Below are 21,453 nucleotides of genomic sequence, written 5' to 3' on the forward strand. Positions count from 1 at the left end.
AGTTTCCGATCCAGTCGCACATCTCATTTTCTGATCCTGTCGCACGCTTCAGATACTTCAGTATCTGATCCAGTAGCACGGTTTGGAATCTGATCTTGTAGCACGTTTTGGATTCTGATCCTGATAGCACGTTTCAAACTCAGAACCAGTTGCACGTTTCAGATTCTGATCCAGTCGCACGTTCCTATCGTCTAGATTCCTATCGTCTCGCTAGTTTTAGACTATAACTGTGATAATTATCCGTGAGTAAATTTCTGATCGCTTTGTACCCTTCATATACCGATCCATTACAACTTTTTAGAATGTTATGCATTAATGCGTTTCAGAATTGAATTCTGTTTCATTATTCAGATTATGTTCTAGTATTTCACGCACTCAAATTCAACGCAGGTTTCAAAAACAGATCCTTTTAGTTACATGTTTATTATTTTGGTCCTTTCATATTATTCTGAAACCGATACTGATCCGCTGGCATGTATCGGCCTTAGACGTATATACACAGTCACTCGTTTCACATTCCGTTACAGATATAAATCCTAACATGCTTCTAAAATTTCTTCCATTCGTACGTTTCAAATGACAACGGCGATACAGGTGGATTTTTCAGAAGCTGTCTCTGCTCCCTATCTATTTTTCACATACTTTTACGGTCCTGATTAGGACTACCCCCTCAAGGTTCTTTTTAGGACAAGATGATGAGCATTGGCGATGTGAGGGGGCTTTTAAATCGATAAAAATGTACGGTATCCCGTGACCAAGTGCCGATCCAGTAGACACAGTATACCCAACTAATTATCACCTGTTCTTTAAATTTAAATAAACGATTTTCTTTCTCCTGTAACTACCTCTATACAGTCCTATGTAAATTATGTGAAATTTTTTAAGATTTAGCAACAGTTGGAAAATCTAATTAGAATTAGCATCTTGGAAAATACTTTTGGAAAACTAGACGATAAACGCCACAATTTCTGACTGCGTTCACAAAAAATTGTTTCGCTGGCGTAGATTCGAATTCTGATTAGGACACATCTTCTCATTGTGATTGGATCCGGATTCTTGCTGCTTGATATACTCATAGCCTACTAAATTACAGCTATAGTAAGTGTAAGTAATGATCAAAAAATTAATTTTCAGGTGTAAAATTTGCTTTTATAAATTTTGAATCAGAAAAGTAAATGAAATTAGGGGTTTTATGCACTTCCTAACAGGTATTAGAAAGAGGAAAATATCACATATTTTTTCTTAAGGTAACAGTGAGAGAATGGAAATTTTTTTTTGTAATAGCGACAAGAAAGAGATTTTTCATTGTATGGGCAAGTTATTAAGAAATTCTATGATTTGGAAAGTTATAATAATCTGAAAGTTACACACTGTATGAATGCAAAAAATGAAAGAATAAAAACAACATCTTGTTATTTAGAACATTGTATTCATTTTGGTTATTAGGAAGTTATAGTATGAAATATGTTATTTGCTGTAGGCTTTTATTCATGGTACACGTCCAATAATACACTGCAGTCAGTTTGTGTGCTCAGTTCTCAAATACTGACCAAAATGCTTTCACTTAAAACATAGCGTTTGATATTCATGTTCTGCTCATGTAGTTAAATTGTATTACAATGCTTATAAAACCAAAATTTAACTGCTTCAATTTTTAAGGCTGGAACAAGTAAACAGTGACACTAATATAAACTGTATAATATTTACATCTTGCACTTTTCATTGATACATCCGATCAAGTCGGACGCTTATGATGCTTCTCCAGTAGGACGCTTCAAACCCTGGTTATTTAACAATTCTTCGACACCACAATAATCTAGTAGCACGGTTCAGAATCTGATCCTGTAGAACGTTTCATATTTCTACCGTCTCACTAGTTTAGGACTTTGACTGTGATAATTTTCCACGAGCAATTTTTCCAACCACTTTGTACCCTTCATATACCTTCGATTCATTACAACTTTTCAGAATATTATGTATTAATGCGTTTCAGAATCGAATTCAAAAACAGATCCTTTTAGTTACACGTTTCCAATATCGGTACTTTCATATTATTCTGAAACCGATACTGATTCGCTGGCATGTATCGGCCTTGGATGTATATAAAATCACTTGTTTCTCATTCCGTTACAGATGGAAGTGCAAACATAAATCCTACCATGCTTCTAAAATTTATTTCATTTTCACGTTTCAAATGACGACGGTGATACATGTAGATTTTTCAGAAGCTGTCTCTGCTCCCAATTTTTTTCACATATTTTTACGGTCCTGATTAGGACTACCCCCTCAAGGTTCTGTTTAGGACAAGATGATGAGCATTGGCAATGCGAGGGGGCTTTGGGTATACACTGCCTTAAATCGAGAAAAAAACATACAATTTCCGGTGACCATTTGCCGATCCAGAAAACACTGTATACCCAACTAATCATCACCTGAAATAAAAGTTCTTCTTTCTCCTTTAACTACCCCTATACAGTCCTATGTAAATTATGTGAAACTGTTTTTAACATTGGTAGTATGTGAACTCATATCTAGTTCAGGCGGTTTAGGAACAGTTGAAAAATCTAGTGACACAACGTATGCCTGTATCGCCAAAAAACTATTTTGGTTGCATAGATTCGAATTCTGATTAGGACACATCTTCTTCCAGATTCATATTCACATTAAGATTCAGCAAATTATTCTGCCGTTAAACCACGTCTTCCCATTGTGAAAGATTCAGATTCAGCTTCAGCCTATTATTCAGTCAAAGTATCCAGACCCTGAGTTAGTGACATGTTTCAAATACTGATTTAGCTGAATATCATGAATATTCACGTATTATATTAAACTTTACCACAAATTTCACACTCTGATCCAGTCGGACGCTTATGATGCTTCTCCAGTAGGACGCTTTAAACCCTGATTTTTTTCTCAATTCTTCGACACCGACTCTGATCCAGTCGCACGTTTCAGTTTCTGATCCAGTTGCACGGTTCATATACTGATCCAGTCGCACGTTTCAGTTTCCGATCCAGTCGCACATCTCATTTTCTGATCCTGTCGCACGCTTCAGATACTTCAGTATCTGATCCAGTAGCACGGTTTGGAATCTGATCTTGTAGCACGTTTTGGATTCTGATCCTGATAGCACGTTTCAAACTCAGAACCAGTTGCACGTTTCAGATTCTGATCCAGTCGCACGTTCCTATCGTCTCGCTAGTTTTAGACTATAACTGTGATAATTATCCGTGAGTAAATTTCTGATCGCTTTGTACCCTTCATATACCGATCCATTACAACTTTTTAGAATGTTATGCATTAATGCGTTTCAGAATTGAATTCTGTTTCATTATTCAGATTATGTTCTAGTATTTCACGCACTCAAATTCAACGCAGGTTTCAAAAACAGATCCTTTTAGTTACATGTTTATTATTTTGGTCCTTTCATATTATTCTGAAACCGATACTGATCCGCTGGCATGTATCGGCCTTAGACGTATATACACAGTCACTCGTTTCACATTCCGTTACAGATATAAATCCTAACACGCTTCTAAAATTTCTTCCATTCGTACGTTTCAAATGACAACGGCGATACAGGTGGATTTTTCAGAAGCTGTCTCTGCTCCCTATCTATTTTTCACATACTTTTACGGTCCTGATTAGGACTACCCCCTCAAGGTTCTTTTTAGGACAAGATGATGAGCATTGGCGATGTGAGGGGGCTTTTAAATCGATAAAAATGTACGGTATCCCGTGACCAAGTGCCGATCCAGTAGACACAGTATACCCAACTAATTATCACCTGTTCTTTAAATTTAAATAAACGATTTTCTTTCTCCTGTAACTACCTCTATACAGTCCTATGTAAATTATGTGAAATTTTTTAAGATTTAGCAACAGTTGGAAAATCTAATTAGAATTAGCATCTTGGAAAATACTTTTGGAAAACTAGACGATAAACGCCACAATTTCTGACTGCGTTCACAAAAAATTGTTTCGCTGGCGTAGATTCGAATTCTGATTAGGACACATCTTCTCATTGTGATTGGATCCGGATTCTTGCTGCTTGATATACTCATAGCCTACTAAATTACAGCTATAGTAAGTGTAAGTAATGATCAAAAAATTAATTTTCAGGTGTAAAATTTGCTTTTATAAATTTTGAATCAGAAAAGTAAATGAAATTAGGGGTTTTATGCACTTCCTAACAGGTATTAGAAAGAGGAAAATATCACATATTTTTTCTTAAGGTAACAGTGAGAGAATGGAAATTTTTTTTTGTAATAGCGACAAGAAAGAGATTTTTCATTGTATGGGCAAGTTATTAAGAAATTCTATGATTTGGAAAGTTATAATAATCTGAAAGTTACACACTGTATGAATGCAAAAAATGAAAGAATAAAAACAACATCTTGTTATTTAGAACATTGTATTCATTTTGGTTATTAGGAAGTTATAGTATGAAATATGTTATTTGCTGTAGGCTTTTATTCATGGTACACGTCCAATAATACACTGCAGTCAGTTTGTGTGCTCAGTTCTCAAATACTGACCAAAATGCTTTCACTTAAAACATAGCGTTTGATATTCATGTTCTGCTCATGTAGTTAAATTGTATTACAATGCTTATAAAACCAAAATTTAACTGCTTCAATTTTTAAGGCTGGAACAAGTAAACAGTGACACTAATATAAACTGTATAATATTTACATCTTGCACTTTTCATTGATACATCCGATCAAGTCGGACGCTTATGATGCTTCTCCAGTAGGACGCTTCAAACCCTGGTTATTTAACAATTCTTCGACACCACAATAATCTAGTAGCACGGTTCAGAATCTGATCCTGTAGAACGTTTCATATTTCTACCGTCTCACTAGTTTAGGACTTTGACTGTGATAATTTTCCACGAGCAATTTTTCCAACCACTTTGTACCCTTCATATACCTTCGATTCATTACAACTTTTCAGAATATTATGTATTAATGCGTTTCAGAATCGAATTCAAAAACAGATCCTTTTAGTTACACGTTTCCAATATCGGTACTTTCATATTATTCTGAAACCGATACTGATTCGCTGGCATGTATCGGCCTTGGATGTATATAAAATCACTTGTTTCTCATTCCGTTACAGATGGAAGTGCAAACATAAATCCTACCATGCTTCTAAAATTTATTTCATTTTCACGTTTCAAATGACGACGGTGATACATGTAGATTTTTCAGAAGCTGTCTCTGCTCCCAATTTTTTTCACATATTTTTACGGTCCTGATTAGGACTACCCCCTCAAGGTTCTGTTTAGGACAAGATGATGAGCATTGGCAATGCGAGGGGGCTTTGGGTATACACTGCCTTAAATCGAGAAAAAAACATACAATTTCCGGTGACCATTTGCCGATCCAGAAAACACTGTATACCCAACTAATCATCACCTGAAATAAAAGTTCTTCTTTCTCCTTTAACTACCCCTATACAGTCCTATGTAAATTATGTGAAACTGTTTTTAACATTGGTAGTATGTGAACTCATATCTAGTTCAGGCGGTTTAGGAACAGTTGAAAAATCTAGTGACACAACGTATGCCTGTATCGCCAAAAAACTATTTTGGTTGCATAGATTCGAATTCTGATTAGGACACATCTTCTTCCAGATTCATATTCACATTAAGATTCAGCAAATTATTCTGCCGTTAAACCACGTCTTCCCATTGTGAAAGATTCAGATTCAGCTTCAGCCTATTATTCAGTCAAAGTATCCAGACCCTGAGTTAGTGACATGTTTCAAATACTGATTTAGCTGAATATCATGAATATTCACGTATTATATTAAACTTTACCACAAATTTCACACTCTGATCCAGTCGGACGCTTATGATGCTTCTCCAGTAGGACGCTTTAAACCCTGATTTTTTTCTCAATTCTTCGACACCGACTCTGATCCAGTCGCACGTTTCAGTTTCTGATCCAGTTGCACGGTTCATATACTGATCCAGTCGCACGTTTCAGTTTCCGATCCAGTCGCACATCTCATTTTCTGATCCTGTCGCACGCTTCAGATACTTCAGTATCTGATCCAGTAGCACGGTTTGGAATCTGATCTTGTAGCACGTTTTGGATTCTGATCCTGATAGCACGTTTCAAACTCAGAACCAGTTGCACGTTTCAGATTCTGATCCAGTCGCACGTTCCTATCGTCTAGATTCCTATCGTCTCGCTAGTTTTAGACTATAACTGTGATAATTATCCGTGAGTAAATTTCTGATCGCTTTGTACCCTTCATATACCGATCCATTACAACTTTTTAGAATGTTATGCATTAATGCGTTTCAGAATTGAATTCTGTTTCATTATTCAGATTATGTTCTAGTATTTCACGCACTCAAATTCAACGCAGGTTTCAAAAACAGATCCTTTTAGTTACATGTTTATTATTTTGGTCCTTTCATATTATTCTGAAACCGATACTGATCCGCTGGCATGTATCGGCCTTAGACGTATATACACAGTCACTCGTTTCACATTCCGTTACAGATATAAATCCTAACACGCTTCTAAAATTTCTTCCATTCGTACGTTTCAAATGACAACGGCGATACAGGTGGATTTTTCAGAAGCTGTCTCTGCTCCCTATCTATTTTTCACATACTTTACGGTCCTGATTAGGACTACCCCCTCAAGGTTCTTTTTAGGACAAGATGATGAGCATTGGCGATGTGAGGGGGCTTTTAAATCGATAAAAATGTACGGTATCCCGTGACCAAGTGCCGATCCAGTAGACACAGTATACCCAACTAATTATCACCTGTTCTTTAAATTTAAATAAACGATTTTCTTTCTCCTGTAACTACCTCTATACAGTCCTATGTAAATTATGTGAAATTTTTTAAGATTTAGCAACAGTTGGAAAATCTAATTAGAATTAGCATCTTGGAAAATACTTTTGGAAAACTAGACGATAAACGCCACAATTTCTGACTGCGTTCACAAAAAATTGTTTCGCTGGCGTAGATTCGAATTCTGATTAGGACACATCTTCTCATTGTGATTGGATCCGGATTCTTGCTGCTTGATATACTCATAGCCTACTAAATTACAGCTATAGTAAGTGTAAGTAATGATCAAAAAATTAATTTTCAGGTGTAAAATTTGCTTTTATAAATTTTGAATCAGAAAAGTAAATGAAATTAGGGGTTTTATGCACTTCCTAACAGGTATTAGAAAGAGGAAAATATCACATATTTTTTCTTAAGGTAACAGTGAGAGAATGGAAATTTTTTTTTGTAATAGCGACAAGAAAGAGATTTTTCATTGTATGGGCAAGTTATTAAGAAATTCTATGATTTGGAAAGTTATAATAATCTGAAAGTTACACACTGTAAGAGATATGAATGCAAAAAATGAAAGAATAAAAACAACATCTTGTTATTTAGAACATTGTATTCATTTTGGTTATTAGGAAGTTATAGTATGAAATATGTTATTTGCTGTAGGCTTTTATTCATGGTACACGTCCAATAATACACTGCAGTCAGTTTGTGTGCTCAGTTCTCAAATACTGACCAAAATGCTTTCACTTAAAATATAGCGTTTGATATTCATGTTCTGCTCATGTAGTTAAATTGTATTACAATGCTTATAAAACCAAAATTTAACTGCTTCAATTTTTAAGGCTGGAACAAGTAAACAGTGACACTAATATAAACTGTATAATATTTACATCTTGCACTTTTAATTGATACATCCGATCAAGTCGGACGCTTATGATGCTTCTCCAGTAGAACGCTTCAAACCCTGGTTATTTAACAATTCTTCGACACCACAATAATCTAGTAGCACGGTTCAGAATCTGATCCTGTAGCACGTTTCATATTTCTACCGTCTCACTAGTTTAGGACTTTGACTGTGATAATTTTCCACGAGCAATTTTTCCAACCACTTTGTACCCGTCATATACCTTCGATTCATTACAACTTTTCAGAATATTATGTATTAATGCGTTTCAGAATCGAATTCAAAAACAGATCCTTTTAGTTACACGTTTCCAATATCAGTCCTTTCATATTATTCTGAAACCGATACTGATTCGCTGGCATGTATCGGCCTTGGATGTATATAAAATCACTCGTTTCTCATTCCGTTACAGATGGAAGTTGCAAACATAAATCCTACCATGCTTCTAAAATTTATTTCATTTTCACGTTTCAAATGACGACGGTGATACATGTGGATTTTTCAGAAGCTGTCTCTGCTCCCAGTTTTTTTCACATATTTTTACGGTCCTGATTAGGACTACCCCCTCAAGGTTCTGTTTAGGACAAGATGATGAGCATTGGCAATGCGAGGGGGCTTTGGGTATACACTGCCGTAAATCGAGAAAAAAACATACAATTTCCGGTGACCATTTGCCGATCCAGAAAACACTGTATACCCAACTAATCATCACCTGAAATAAAAGTTCTTCTTTCTCCTTTAACTACCCCTATACAGTCCTATGTAAATTATGTGAAACTGTTTTTAACATTGGTAGTATGTGAACTCATATCTAGTTCAGGCGGTTTAGGAACAGTCAAAAAATCTAGTGACACAACGTATGCCTGTATCGCCAAAAAACTATTTTGGTTGCATAGATTCGAATTCTGATTAGGACACATCTTCTTCCAGATTCATATTCACATTAAGATTCAGCAAATTATTCTGCCGTTAAAACACGTCTTCTCATTGTGAAAGATTCAGATTCAGCTTCAGCTTATTATTCAGTCAAAGTATCCAGACCCTGAGTTAGTGACATGTTTCAAATACTGATTTAGCTGAATATCATGAATATTCTTGTATTATATTAAACTTTACCACAAATTTCACACTCTGATCCAGTCGGACGCTTATGATGCTTCTCCAGTAGGACGCTTTAAACCCTGATTTTTTTCTCAATTCTTCGACACCAACTCTTGATCCAGTCGCATGTTTCAGTTTCTGATCCAGTTGCACGGTTCATATACTGATCCAGTCGCACGTTTCAGTTTCCGATCCAGTCGCACATCTCATTTTCTGATCCTGTCGCACGCTTCAGATACTTCAGTATCTGATCCAGTAGCACGGTTTGGAATCTGATCTTGTAGCACGTTTTGGATTCTGATCCTGATAGCACGTTTCAAACTCAGAACCAGTTGCACGTTTCAGATTCTGATCTTGTCGCACGTTCCTATCGTCTAGATTCCTATCGTCTCGCTAGTTTCAGACTATAACTGTGATAATTATCCATGAGTAAATTTCTGATCGCTTTGTACCCTTCATATACCGATCCATTACAACTTTTTAGAATGTTATGCATTAATGCGTTTCAGAATTGAATTCTGTTTCATTATTCAGATTATGTTCTAGTATTTCACGCACTCAAATTCAACGCAGGTTTCAAAAACAGATCCTTTTAGTTACATGTTTATTATTTTGGTCCTTTCATATTATTCTGAAACCGATACTGATCCGCTGGCATGTATCGGCCTTAGACGTATATACACAGTCACTCGTTTCACATTCCGTTACAGATATAAATCCTAACACGCTTCTAAAATTTCTTCCATTCGTACGTTTCAAATGACAACGGCGATACAGGTGGATTTTTCAGAAGCTGTCTCTGCTCCCTATCTATTTTTCACATACTTTTACGGTCCTGATTAGGACTACCCCCTCAAGGTTCTTTTTAGGACAAGATGATGAGCATTGGCGATGTGAGGGGGCTTTGGGTATACACTGCCTTAAATCGATAAAAATGTACGGTATCCCGTGACCAAGTGCCGATCCAGTAGACACAGTATACCCAACTAATTATCACCTGTTCTTTAAATTTAAATAAACGATTTTCTTTCTCCTGTAACTACCTCTATACAGTCCTATGTAAATTATGTGAAATTTTTTAAGATTTAGCAACAGTTGGAAAATCTAATTAGAATTAGCATCTTGGAAAATACTTTTGGAAAACTAGACGATAAACGCCACAATTTCTGACTGCGTTCACAAAAAATTGTTTCGCTGGCGTAGATTCGAATTCTGATTAGGACACATCTTCTCATTGTGATTGGATCCGGATTCTTGCTGCTTGATATACTCATAGCCTACTCTGTCAACGTATCCATACCCTGAGTTAGTGACACGTTTCAGATACTGCTTTAACTGAACATTTCACATTCTGTAGGATAATCAACTATGAGATTCTAAAGGGTTAGTCCCAAACTTCACACTCTGATCCTGATCCAGTCGCACATATAATTTTCTGATCCAATCAGACACTTAAGATGTTGATTCAGTAGGACATCTTATACACTGATTTTCTCACATTTCTTGGACAACAATTCTGATTCAGTCGCATATTTCAGTTTCTGATCCAGTTGCACAGTTCATACGATTTTTCGGTTGGAATAGCGTTTTTCAGAATGTTAACCGTTATTACGTTTAAGATCAAATCCTGTTTCATATGTCAGATGGTGCTCCAGTACCACTTCTAACACGTATTACTAAATTGTAAATTAGTCGCAAGTTTGAAATTCTGATCCAGTCGAACATCCAGACTGACTAGGAGTGACCACTTTAACTACCTGGTCAAGTGGCAGGCTACAGATACCGATCCTGCATCATGTTTCCTGAGTCGGAATTCAAATAGATCAATCAGGAAATTATACGAATCTTACTGCAATACAACATTTATATTGACAAACAAGATTGTATCCATAATGTAACATTACCTCAAAAAGTTACTGGATTACTGAAGTTACATAAATTAAATATTCGTATAAACCGTTGATAAATTTTAACACAGAACCTGCATATTTTACAGCTAAAATTATTAGAATAAAACTAAATCTTGTATATAAATATTATGTTAAATATGGTTAAGAAGTCATAAATGTAAATTGAATTTGATTAAAGCTAACTCATAGCACGATATCACCTTTTGTATTGACAAAACAATAGAAATTTAAAAAAATTTTAATGAAACTGCATTCTAAGGAATATTCTATCCAAAAAATTTTTTGAATACGAGAACAAATGTTACTCACAATCGAAACATTCATGATAACATGAAACATATACACATGTTTACTAACTATTATATCTGCTACCTGTATAAATGTTTCCTTAAAAATATTTAGTACTGAATAAGTTATACTATATAAAACGGCAGTATTCTTATTATTGTAATTTTTTGTCAGTACTAAGCAACTAGAAAACACAGAATGTTGTGATTATGAAAGTATGTTAGAAAAATAGTTACTGCTTACACTAGATACATCTGTTGTACTCTTCTATAGGGGGATTTCGTATCCTCTAGAGCATAAGAAAAAGTGCCACATACATATTAAATGTTATAGTTGTATTAGAAGTTAGTTTTGATTCTTTTGCCATTTCCTAGAATCATAAGAAAATAACAATTTTATTACAATTACAGTATATAATCCAAGTTTACAAAAATTTGCATAAATAATAAATAAATATGAATTTTAAATTTATAAATAAAACATTTGCTTTATTTTCATGTTTAAGTACTATTAAAACTCTTTTACAATCGATTTGGAAAATGTTAATGTAATAAAAATTTTAACAGACGTTGTAGGAGTTGAGAAATTATACTGAAATTTCTTCATTTTTGGAAAAATGCATATGGCATTCTTAAAGATGATCAAATTTTTCTTTTAATTTGTGTGATTAAATCCGTGCTATGATAATCCACCTGATTAATAACATGTTTTAGAACAGAATATGATTTAGAACATCTCAAAAATAATATTGAAATTTATCTAACATCCAACAGATAAGTTACTGAAATTTTGTATGCAACCGTCTCTAAGATGAACATCCTCTACAGAAAATAACCGTTATAGTCTGTTGTGTTCATAAATAAAAATAATTTAAGAGCAGAGCAAAATTATTATAAAACTAAGTCTTCATCAAGTCTATCGGATATATGGTATTTTGCGGGAGAAATTTTATAATTATTTTCTACCATGACATCATACTACAGATTCAATTATTTTTTATTTCAATGACCTTCAGTCATCTTTGTCTCTTGGTTTCTCCTTTGTTACTCTGATCAACACCATATCTTTTTTTATTATCTTTCTCCTTCAATATGAGTATGCTCAAAGATCTCTTCCCTTCTGGTTCAGCAAAGTATAATTCGCTACTTCGGTTGTCAGCTATCTCCTTTTAATGTACAGTTGAACCAATGTAATCTTTACATCGTAAAGTTTACACAAGGATTCTCACGACCTGATTTAACTGAAGTTTATCAGTGTGCTTGAAAATTAGCAAAATTCTATGAAAAAGGGAGAGAGCCAATAACCGCGTTGCTGTGGTTGTAAGATTATGTTGATGTAAAGTTAATTTTTAATTCTGATAGAAAAAATTATCTTCTTCACAGGTTATTTGAGTAATAGTTGCATAATATTCTTTTCTATAGTTATGATTTGTTTCTACATAGACCGATTTTCTGCGTATTTATGACTGCTTTAGAGGAAATACTAGGAAAGGCAGTGTAAGTGAAATGAGTATGGCGCATGGCCTTCCTCTGTCTATTGATTTCTAAGGTACTGTAATATTTAATCGAATTATGTCGTTCAAATGTTATGATTGAAATTGAAACACTATGAATGTGTTCATTGTATAATAGAAGAGAGATTTTTCTTTGGTGATGACTTAGTTTTTGTCTGAAGATATAATGCCAACAGTTTCTGTAAAAGTGTTGTCAAAACCATAAATAGGACAATTGCTACTCCTAACTTCTTTCACAATTTTAACTAGTACAGTAGATAACTTATTAAAGATAATTTGGAAGTAACAGATATTAATATTAGTGTTATTATTATTTACTGTGTCAAATCGTTACAATTTTATGAATAAATGACTTGACTGACATATTTTCCAAGATGATTGAAGAAAACCCAGTTCCTGAAATAATCTGAAATATCTGTTAATTTTGATGAAGCAATGCAACATGCTCACTGATTTCTTATCGATGATGAGATACGTAAATATGAAATGTTTGCTCACAAAATGCAGCAGTCAAGAAGTAAGCTTCTAATTTGTTAATGTTTTCATTAATCTACTGTCAATACATATCGAAATCTTTGAACAATCTGATTCATGGTCTTGATAAACGACAAGCCCTAAGTCTGTTGGATCGCAAAACTTCTTACTATGCATAAATTTTAAGAAATAAACAAGTTTATAACTCCCTTTCATGATGAAAATATATGCAATCTAGCCTTTCATCTGTACAGCAATAGGTTACCATGTTTTACATGCCGTAAATACTCCAGTGTTCATATTTCTACACATAAGTTTTCACTGGAATGATTAATACCTATGAATTTTTCTGTGTTTCCTTGTTAAAACAGCATATTTATTTTTTTTTAAATTCAATGAAATTGTCTAACACAAATTAAACCTAACTGTTGGGAAAACATCTTCAATTAAATACAACTGCAGCTTCAACGATAGCCTCTACTTCTGTTAATATTAGAGCGCAAAACACGCACCTTTGTTGGTATCTGGAAATAAAATGTTACTGCTATTGACGACAAAATTTATTGTACAACAGTGTGGTTATAAATAACACCTTTTTTATTTTACTAAGTGTACGGTAGATAGAATCGATTAATTAAGAAAATATACAGAGGGCAAGAACAAGAAAATCATACAGGTGGCTTTTATCACCATATTTCTTTGAGAAAACCGATAAAATAAACAGTAAAAATAAAATCCTGCAATACTAAAAAAACCATAATCAACAGAAAATTTGTAAAAAGAATGGCTTAATTTTTGTGAATCCGCACCTCATAAAACACGTTCAAGTTCCAAATTTTCACTTAAATTTGTTAAAATGAGTGGCAATTGTAGCAGAGATTAATCCATAATTGGGACAAAACGCCCAATCATTGAATTCTGGTGCCAGGTTATACTTTTTGTTGTAAACTGTAAGCTAATTAAATATTAGAAATAAATAAAGACAATCATATAAAGTACATTTGAATGCATTAAAAGCAACGCATAAGTGGAATAGGATAGATACTTCTTTCATGGAGCTACCGAGGATGTAATTTTTTCCACAGAGACCAATGTCGAGCTGTTTGTATAAATGCTCAGTGAAAAAATAAATGCTAATATCTACTTTTTTTATTACAAAATAAAAAAAAAAAAAAAAAAAAAAAAAAAATTTTTCTATTTTTATAACAAATTTTTTATCATTTTTAAAATAATAAATACAATTTTGTAACAATTGAAAGATTCCATAGTAACTGAAAAAGCAATTAACACACGGCTATTTTTTAAATAGTGGTGAATCCATGATTTATGATTAAATTGGTATATTTCTACATTAAAAGGAAATGTATGTGTTACGATTCATGATAGTAGTGCGACTTGTTTTCATTAACTTAATGAAGAATTAACAATTAATGATGTATTGTATCAACATAACAAGATAAAGCAACTTGAGGCAGAGATAAAATGGAAAAACACGTTTCGTATGTAAGTACAACAAAAACAATCTAAATTACAGCTATAGTAAGTGTAAGTAATGATCAAAAAATTAATTTTCAGGTGTAAAATTTGCTTTTATAAATTTTGAATCGGAAAAGTAAATGAAATTAGGGGTTTTATGCACTTCCTAACAGGTATTAGAAAGAGGAAAATATCACATATTTTTTCTTATAGTAACAGTGAGAGAATGGAAATTTTTTTTTGTAATAGCGACAAGAAAGAGATTTTTCATTGTATGGGCAACAAAGTTAATGATTTGGAAAGTTATAATAATCTGAAAGTTACACACTGTAAGAGATATGAATGCAAAAAATGAAAGAATAAAAACATCTTGTTATTTAGAACATTGTATTCATTTTGGTTATTAGGAAGTTATAGTATGAAATATGTTATTTGCTGTAGGCTTTTATTCATGGTACACGTCCAATAATACACTGCAGTCAGTTTGTGTGCTCAGTTCTCAAATACTGACCAAAATGCTTTCACTTAAAATATAGCGTTTGATATTCATGTTCTGCTCATGTAGTTAAATTGTATTACAATGCTTATAAAACCAAAATTTAACTGCTTCAATATTTAAGGCTGGAACAAGTAAACAGTGACACTAATATAAACTGTATAATATTTACATCTTGCACTTTTCATTGATACATCCGATCAAGTCGGACGCTTATGATGCTTCTCCAGTAGGACGCTTCAAACCCTGGTTATTTAACAATTCTTCGACACCACAATAATCTAGTAGCACGGTTCAGAATCTGATCCTGTAGAACGTTTCATATTTCTACCGTCTCACTAGTTTAGGACTTTGACTGTGATAATTTTCCACGAGCAATTTTTCCAACCACTTTGTACCCTTCATATACCTTCGATTCATTACAACTTTTCAGAATATTATGTATTAATGCGTTTCAGAATCGAATTCAAAAACAGATCCTTTTAGTTACACGTTTCCAATATCGGTACTTTCATATTATTCTGAAACCGATACTGATTCGCTGGCATGTATCGGCCTTGGATGTATATAAAATCACTTGTTTCTCATTCCGTTACAGATGGAAGTGCAAACATAAATCCTACCATGCTTCTAAAATTTATTTCATTTTCACGTTTCAAATGACGACGGTGATACATGTAGATTTTTCAGAAGCTGTCTCTGCTCCCAATTTTTTTCACATATTTTTACGGTCCTGATTAGGACTACCCCCTCAAGGTTCTGTTTAGGACAAGATGATGAGCATTGGCAATGCGAGGGGGCTTTGGGTATACACTGCCTTAAATCGAGAAAAAAACATACAATTTCCGGTGACCATTTGCCGATCCAGAAAACACTGTATACCCAACTAATCATCACCTGAAATAAAAGTTCTTCTTTCTCCTTTAACTACCCCTATACAGTCCTATGTAAATTATGTGAAACTGTTTTTAACATTGGTAGTATGTGAACTCATATCTAGTTCAGGCGGTTTAGGAACAGTTGAAAAATCTAGTGACACAACGTATGCCTGTATCGCCAAAAAACTATTTTGGTTGCATAGATTCGAATTCTGATTAGGACACATCTTCTTCCAGATTCATATTCACATTAAGATTCAGCAAATTATTCTGCCGTTAAACCACGTCTTCCCATTGTGAAAGATTCAGATTCAGCTTCAGCCTATTATTCAGTCAAAGTATCCAGACCCTGAGTTAGTGACATGTTTCAAATACTGATTTAGCTGAATATCATGAATATTCACGTATTATATTAAACTTTACCACAAATTTCACACTCTGATCCAGTCGGACGCTTATGATGCTTCTCCAGTAGGACGCTTTAAACCCTGATTTTTTTCTCAATTCTTCGACACCGACTCTGATCCAGTCGCACGTTTCAGTTTCTGATCCAGTTGCACGGTTCATATACTGATCCAGTCGCACGTTTCAGTTTCCGATCCAGTCGCACATCTCATTTTCTGATCCTGTCGCACGCTTCAGATACTTCAGTATCTGATCCAGTAGCACGGTTTGGAATCTGATCTTGTAGCACGTTTTGGATTCTGATCCTGATAGCACGTTTCAAACTCAGAACCAGTTGCACGTTTCAGATTCTGATCCAGTCGCACGTTCCTATCGTCTAGATTCCTATCGTCTCGCTAGTTTTAGACTATAACTGTGATAATTATCCGTGAGTAAATTTCTGATCGCTTTGTACCCTTCATATACCGATCCATTACAACTTTTTAGAATGTTATGCATTAATGCGTTTCAGAATTGAATTCTGTTTCATTATTCAGATTATGTTCTAGTATTTCACGCACTCAAATTCAACGCAGGTTTCAAAAACAGATCCTTTTAGTTACATGTTTATTATTTTGGTCCTTTCATATTATTCTGAAACCGATACTGATCCGCTGGCATGTATCGGCCTTAGACGTATATACACAGTCACTCGTTTCACATTCCGTTACAGATATAAATCCTAACACGCTTCTAAAATTTCTTCCATTCGTACGTTTCAAATGACAACGGCGATACAGGTGGATTTTTCAGAAGCTGTCTCTGCTCCCTATCTATTTTTCACATACTTTTACGGTCCTGATTAGGACTACCCCCTCAAGGTTCTTTTTAGGACAAGATGATGAGCATTGGCGATGTGAGGGGGCTTTTAAATCGATAAAAATGTACAGTATCCCGTGACCAAGTGCCGATCCAGTAGACACAGTATACCCAACTAATTATCACCTGTTCTTTAAATTTAAATAAACGATTTTCTTTCTCCTGTAACTACCTCTATACAGTCCTATGTAAATTATGTGAAATTTTTTAAGATTTAGCAACAGTTGGAAAATCTAATTAGAATTAGCATCTTGGAAAATACTTTTGGAAAACTAGACGATAAACGCCACAATTTCTGACTGCGTTGACAAAAAATTGTTTCGCTGGCGTAGATTCGAATTCTGATTAGGACAAATCTTCTCATTGTGATTGGATCCGGATTCTTGCTGCTTGATATACTCATAGCCTACTAAATTACAGCTATAGTAAGTGTAAGTAATGATCAAAAAATTAATTTTCAGGTGTAAAATTTGCTTTTATAAATTTTGAATCAGAAAAGTAAATGAAATTAGGGGTTTTATGCACTTCCTAACAGGTATTAGAAAGAGGAAAATATCACATATTTTTTCTTAAGGTAACAGTGAGAGAATGGAAATTTTTTTTTGTAATAGCGACAAGAAAGAGATTTTTCATTGTATGGGCAAGTTATTAAGAAATTCTATGATTTGGAAAGTTATAATAATCTGAAAGTTACACACTGTATGAATGCAAAAAATGAAAGAATAAAAACAACATCTTGTTATTTAGAACATTGTATTCATTTTGGTTATTAGGAAGTTATAGTATGAAATATGTTATTTGCTGTAGGCTTTTATTCATGGTACACGTCCAATAATACACTGCAGTCAGTTTGTGTGCTCAGTTCTCAAATACTGACCAAAATGCTTTCACTTAAAACATAGCGTTTGATATTCATGTTCTGCTCATGTAGTTAAATTGTATTACAATGCTTATAAAACCAAAATTTAACTGCTTCAATTTTTAAGGCTGGAACAAGTAAACAGTGACACTAATATAAACTGTATAATATTTACATCTTGCACTTTTCATTGATACATCCGATCAAGTCGGACGCTTATGATGCTTCTCCAGTAGGACGCTTCAAACCCTGGTTATTTAACAATTCTTCGACACCACAATAATCTAGTAGCACGGTTCAGAATCTGATCCTGTAGAACGTTTCATATTTCTACCGTCTCACTAGTTTAGGACTTTGACTGTGATAATTTTCCACGAGCAATTTTTCCAACCACTTTGTACCCTTCATATACCTTCGATTCATTACAACTTTTCAGAATATTATGTATTAATGCGTTTCAGAATCGAATTCAAAAACAGATCCTTTTAGTTACACGTTTCCAATATCGGTACTTTCATATTATTCTGAAACCGATACTGATTCGCTGGCATGTATCGGCCTTGGATGTATATAAAATCACTTGTTTCTCATTCCGTTACAGATGGGAAGTGCAAACATAAATCCTACCATGCTTCTAAAATTTATTTCATTTTCACGTTTCAAATGACGACGGTGATACATGTAGATTTTTCAGAAGCTGTCTCTGCTCCCAATTTTTTTCACATATTTTTACGGTCCTGATTAGGACTACCCCCTCAAGGTTCTGTTTAGGACAAGATGATGAGCATTGGCAATGCGAGGGGGCTTTGGGTATACACTGCCTTAAATCGAGAAAAAAACATACAATTTCCGGTGCCAATTTGCCGATCCAGAAAACACTGTATACCCAACTAATCATCACCTGAAATAAAAGTTCTTCTTTCTCCTTTAACGACCCCTATACAGTCCTATGTAAATTATGTGAAACTGTTTTTAACATTGGTAGTATGTGAACTCATATCTAGTTCAGGCGGTTTAGGAACAGTTGAAAAATCTAGTGACACAACGTATGCCTGTATCGCCAAAAAACTATTTTGGTTGCATAGATTCGAATTCTGATTAGGACACATCTTCTTCCAGATTCATATTCACATTAAGATTCAGCAAATTATTCTGCCGTTAAACCACGTCTTCCCATTGTGAAAGATTCAGATTCAGCTTCAGCCTATTATTCAGTCAAAGTATCCAGACCCTGAGTTAGTGACATGTTTCAAATACTGATTTAGCTGAATATCATGAATATTCACGTATTATATTAAACTTTACCACAAATTTCACACTCTGATCCAGTCGGACGCTTATGATGCTTCTCCAGTAGGACGCTTTAAACCCTGATTTTTTTCTCAATTCTTCGACACCGACTCTGATCCAGTCGCACGTTTCAGTTTCTGATCCAGTTGCACGGTTCATATACTGATCCAGTCGCACGTTTCAGTTTCCGATCCAGTCGCACATCTCATTTTCTGATCCTGTCGCACGCTTCAGATACTTCAGTATCTGATCCAGTAGCACGGTTTGGAATCTGATCTTGTAGCACGTTTTGGATTCTGATCCTGATAGCACGTTTCAAACTCAGAACCAGTTGCACGTTTCAGATTCTGATCCAGTCGCACGTTCCTATCGTCTAGATTCCTATCTTCTCGCTAGTTTTAGACTATAACTGTGATAATTATCCGTGAGTAAATTTCTGATCGCTTTGTACCCTTCATATACCGATCCATTACAACTTTTTAGAATGTTATGCATTAATGCGTTTCAGAATTGAATTCTGTTTCATTATTCAGATTATGTTCTAGTATTTCACGCACTCAAATTCAACGCAGGTTTCAAAAACAGATCCTTTTAGTTACATGTTTATTATTTTGGTCCTTTCATATTATTCTGAAACCGATACTGATCCGCTGGCATGTATCGGCCTTAGACGTATATACACAGTCACTCGTTTCACATTCCGTTACAGATATAAATCCTAACACGCTTCTAAAATTTCTTCCATTCGTACGTTTCAAATGACAACGGCGATACAGGTGGATTTTTCAGAAGCTGTCTCTGCTCCCTATCTATTTTTCACATACTTTTACGGTCCTGATTAGGACTACCCCCTCAAGGTTCTTTTTAGGACAAGATGATGAGCATTGGCGATGTGAGGGGGCTTTTAAATCGATAAAAATGTACGGTATCCCGTGACCAAGTGCCGATCCAGTAGACACAGTATACCCAACTAATTATCACCTGTTCTTTAAATTTAAATAAACGATTTTCTTTCTCCTGTAACTACCTCTATACAGTCCTATGTAAATTATGTGAAATTTTTTAAGATTTAGCAACAGTTGGAAAATCTAATTAGAATTAGCATCTTGGAAAATACTTTTGGAAAACTAGACGATAAACGCCACAATTTCTGACTGCGTTCACAAAAAATTGTTTCGCTGGCGTAGATTCGAATTCTGATTAGGACACATCTTCTCATTGTGATTGGATCCGGATTCTTGCTGCTTGATATACTCATAGCCTACTAAATTACAGCTATAGTAAGTGTAAGTAATGATCAAAAAATTAATTTTCAGGTGTAAAATTTGCTTTTATAAATTTTGAATCAGAAAAGTAAATGAAATTAGGGGTTTTATGCACTTCCTAACAGGTATTAGAAAGAGGAAAATATCACATATTTTGTCTTAAGGTAACAGTGAGAGAATGGAAATTTTTTTTTGTAATAGCGACAAGAAAGAGATTTTTCATTGTATGGGCAAGTTATTAAGAAATTCTATGATTTGGAAAGTTATAATAATCTGAAAGTTACACACTGTATGAATGCAAAAAATGAAAGAATAAAAACATCTTGTTATTTAGAACATTGTATTCATTTTGGTTATTAGGAAGTTATAGTATGAAATATGTTATTTGCTGTAGGCTTTTATTCATGGTACACGTCCAATAATACACTGCAGTCAGTTTGTGTGCTCAGTTCTCAAATACTGACCAAAATGCTTTCACTTAAAATATAGCGTTTGATATTCATGTTCTGCTCATGTAGTTAAATTGTATTACAATGCTTATAAAACCAAAATTTAACTGCTTCAATTTTTAAGGCTGGAACAAGTAAACAGTGACACTAATATAAACTGTATAATATTTACATCTTGCACTTTTCATTGATACATCCGATCAAGTCGGACGCTTATGATGCTTCTCCAGTAGGACGCTTCAAACCCTGGTTATTTAACAATTCTTCGACACCACAATAATCTAGTAGCACGGTTCAGAATCTGATCCTGTAGAACGTTTCATATTTCTACCGTCTCACTAGTTTAGGACTTTGACTGTGATAATTTTCCACGAGCAATTTTTCCAACCACTTTGTACCCTTCATATACCTTCGATTCATTACAACTTTTCAGAATATTATGTATTAATGCGTTTCAGAATCGAATTCAAAAA

Source organism: Lycorma delicatula, chromosome 8 (assembly GCF_047948215.1).
Source record: "Lycorma delicatula isolate Av1 chromosome 8, ASM4794821v1, whole genome shotgun sequence".
Taxonomy (NCBI): Eukaryota; Metazoa; Arthropoda; class Insecta; order Hemiptera; family Fulgoridae; genus Lycorma; species Lycorma delicatula.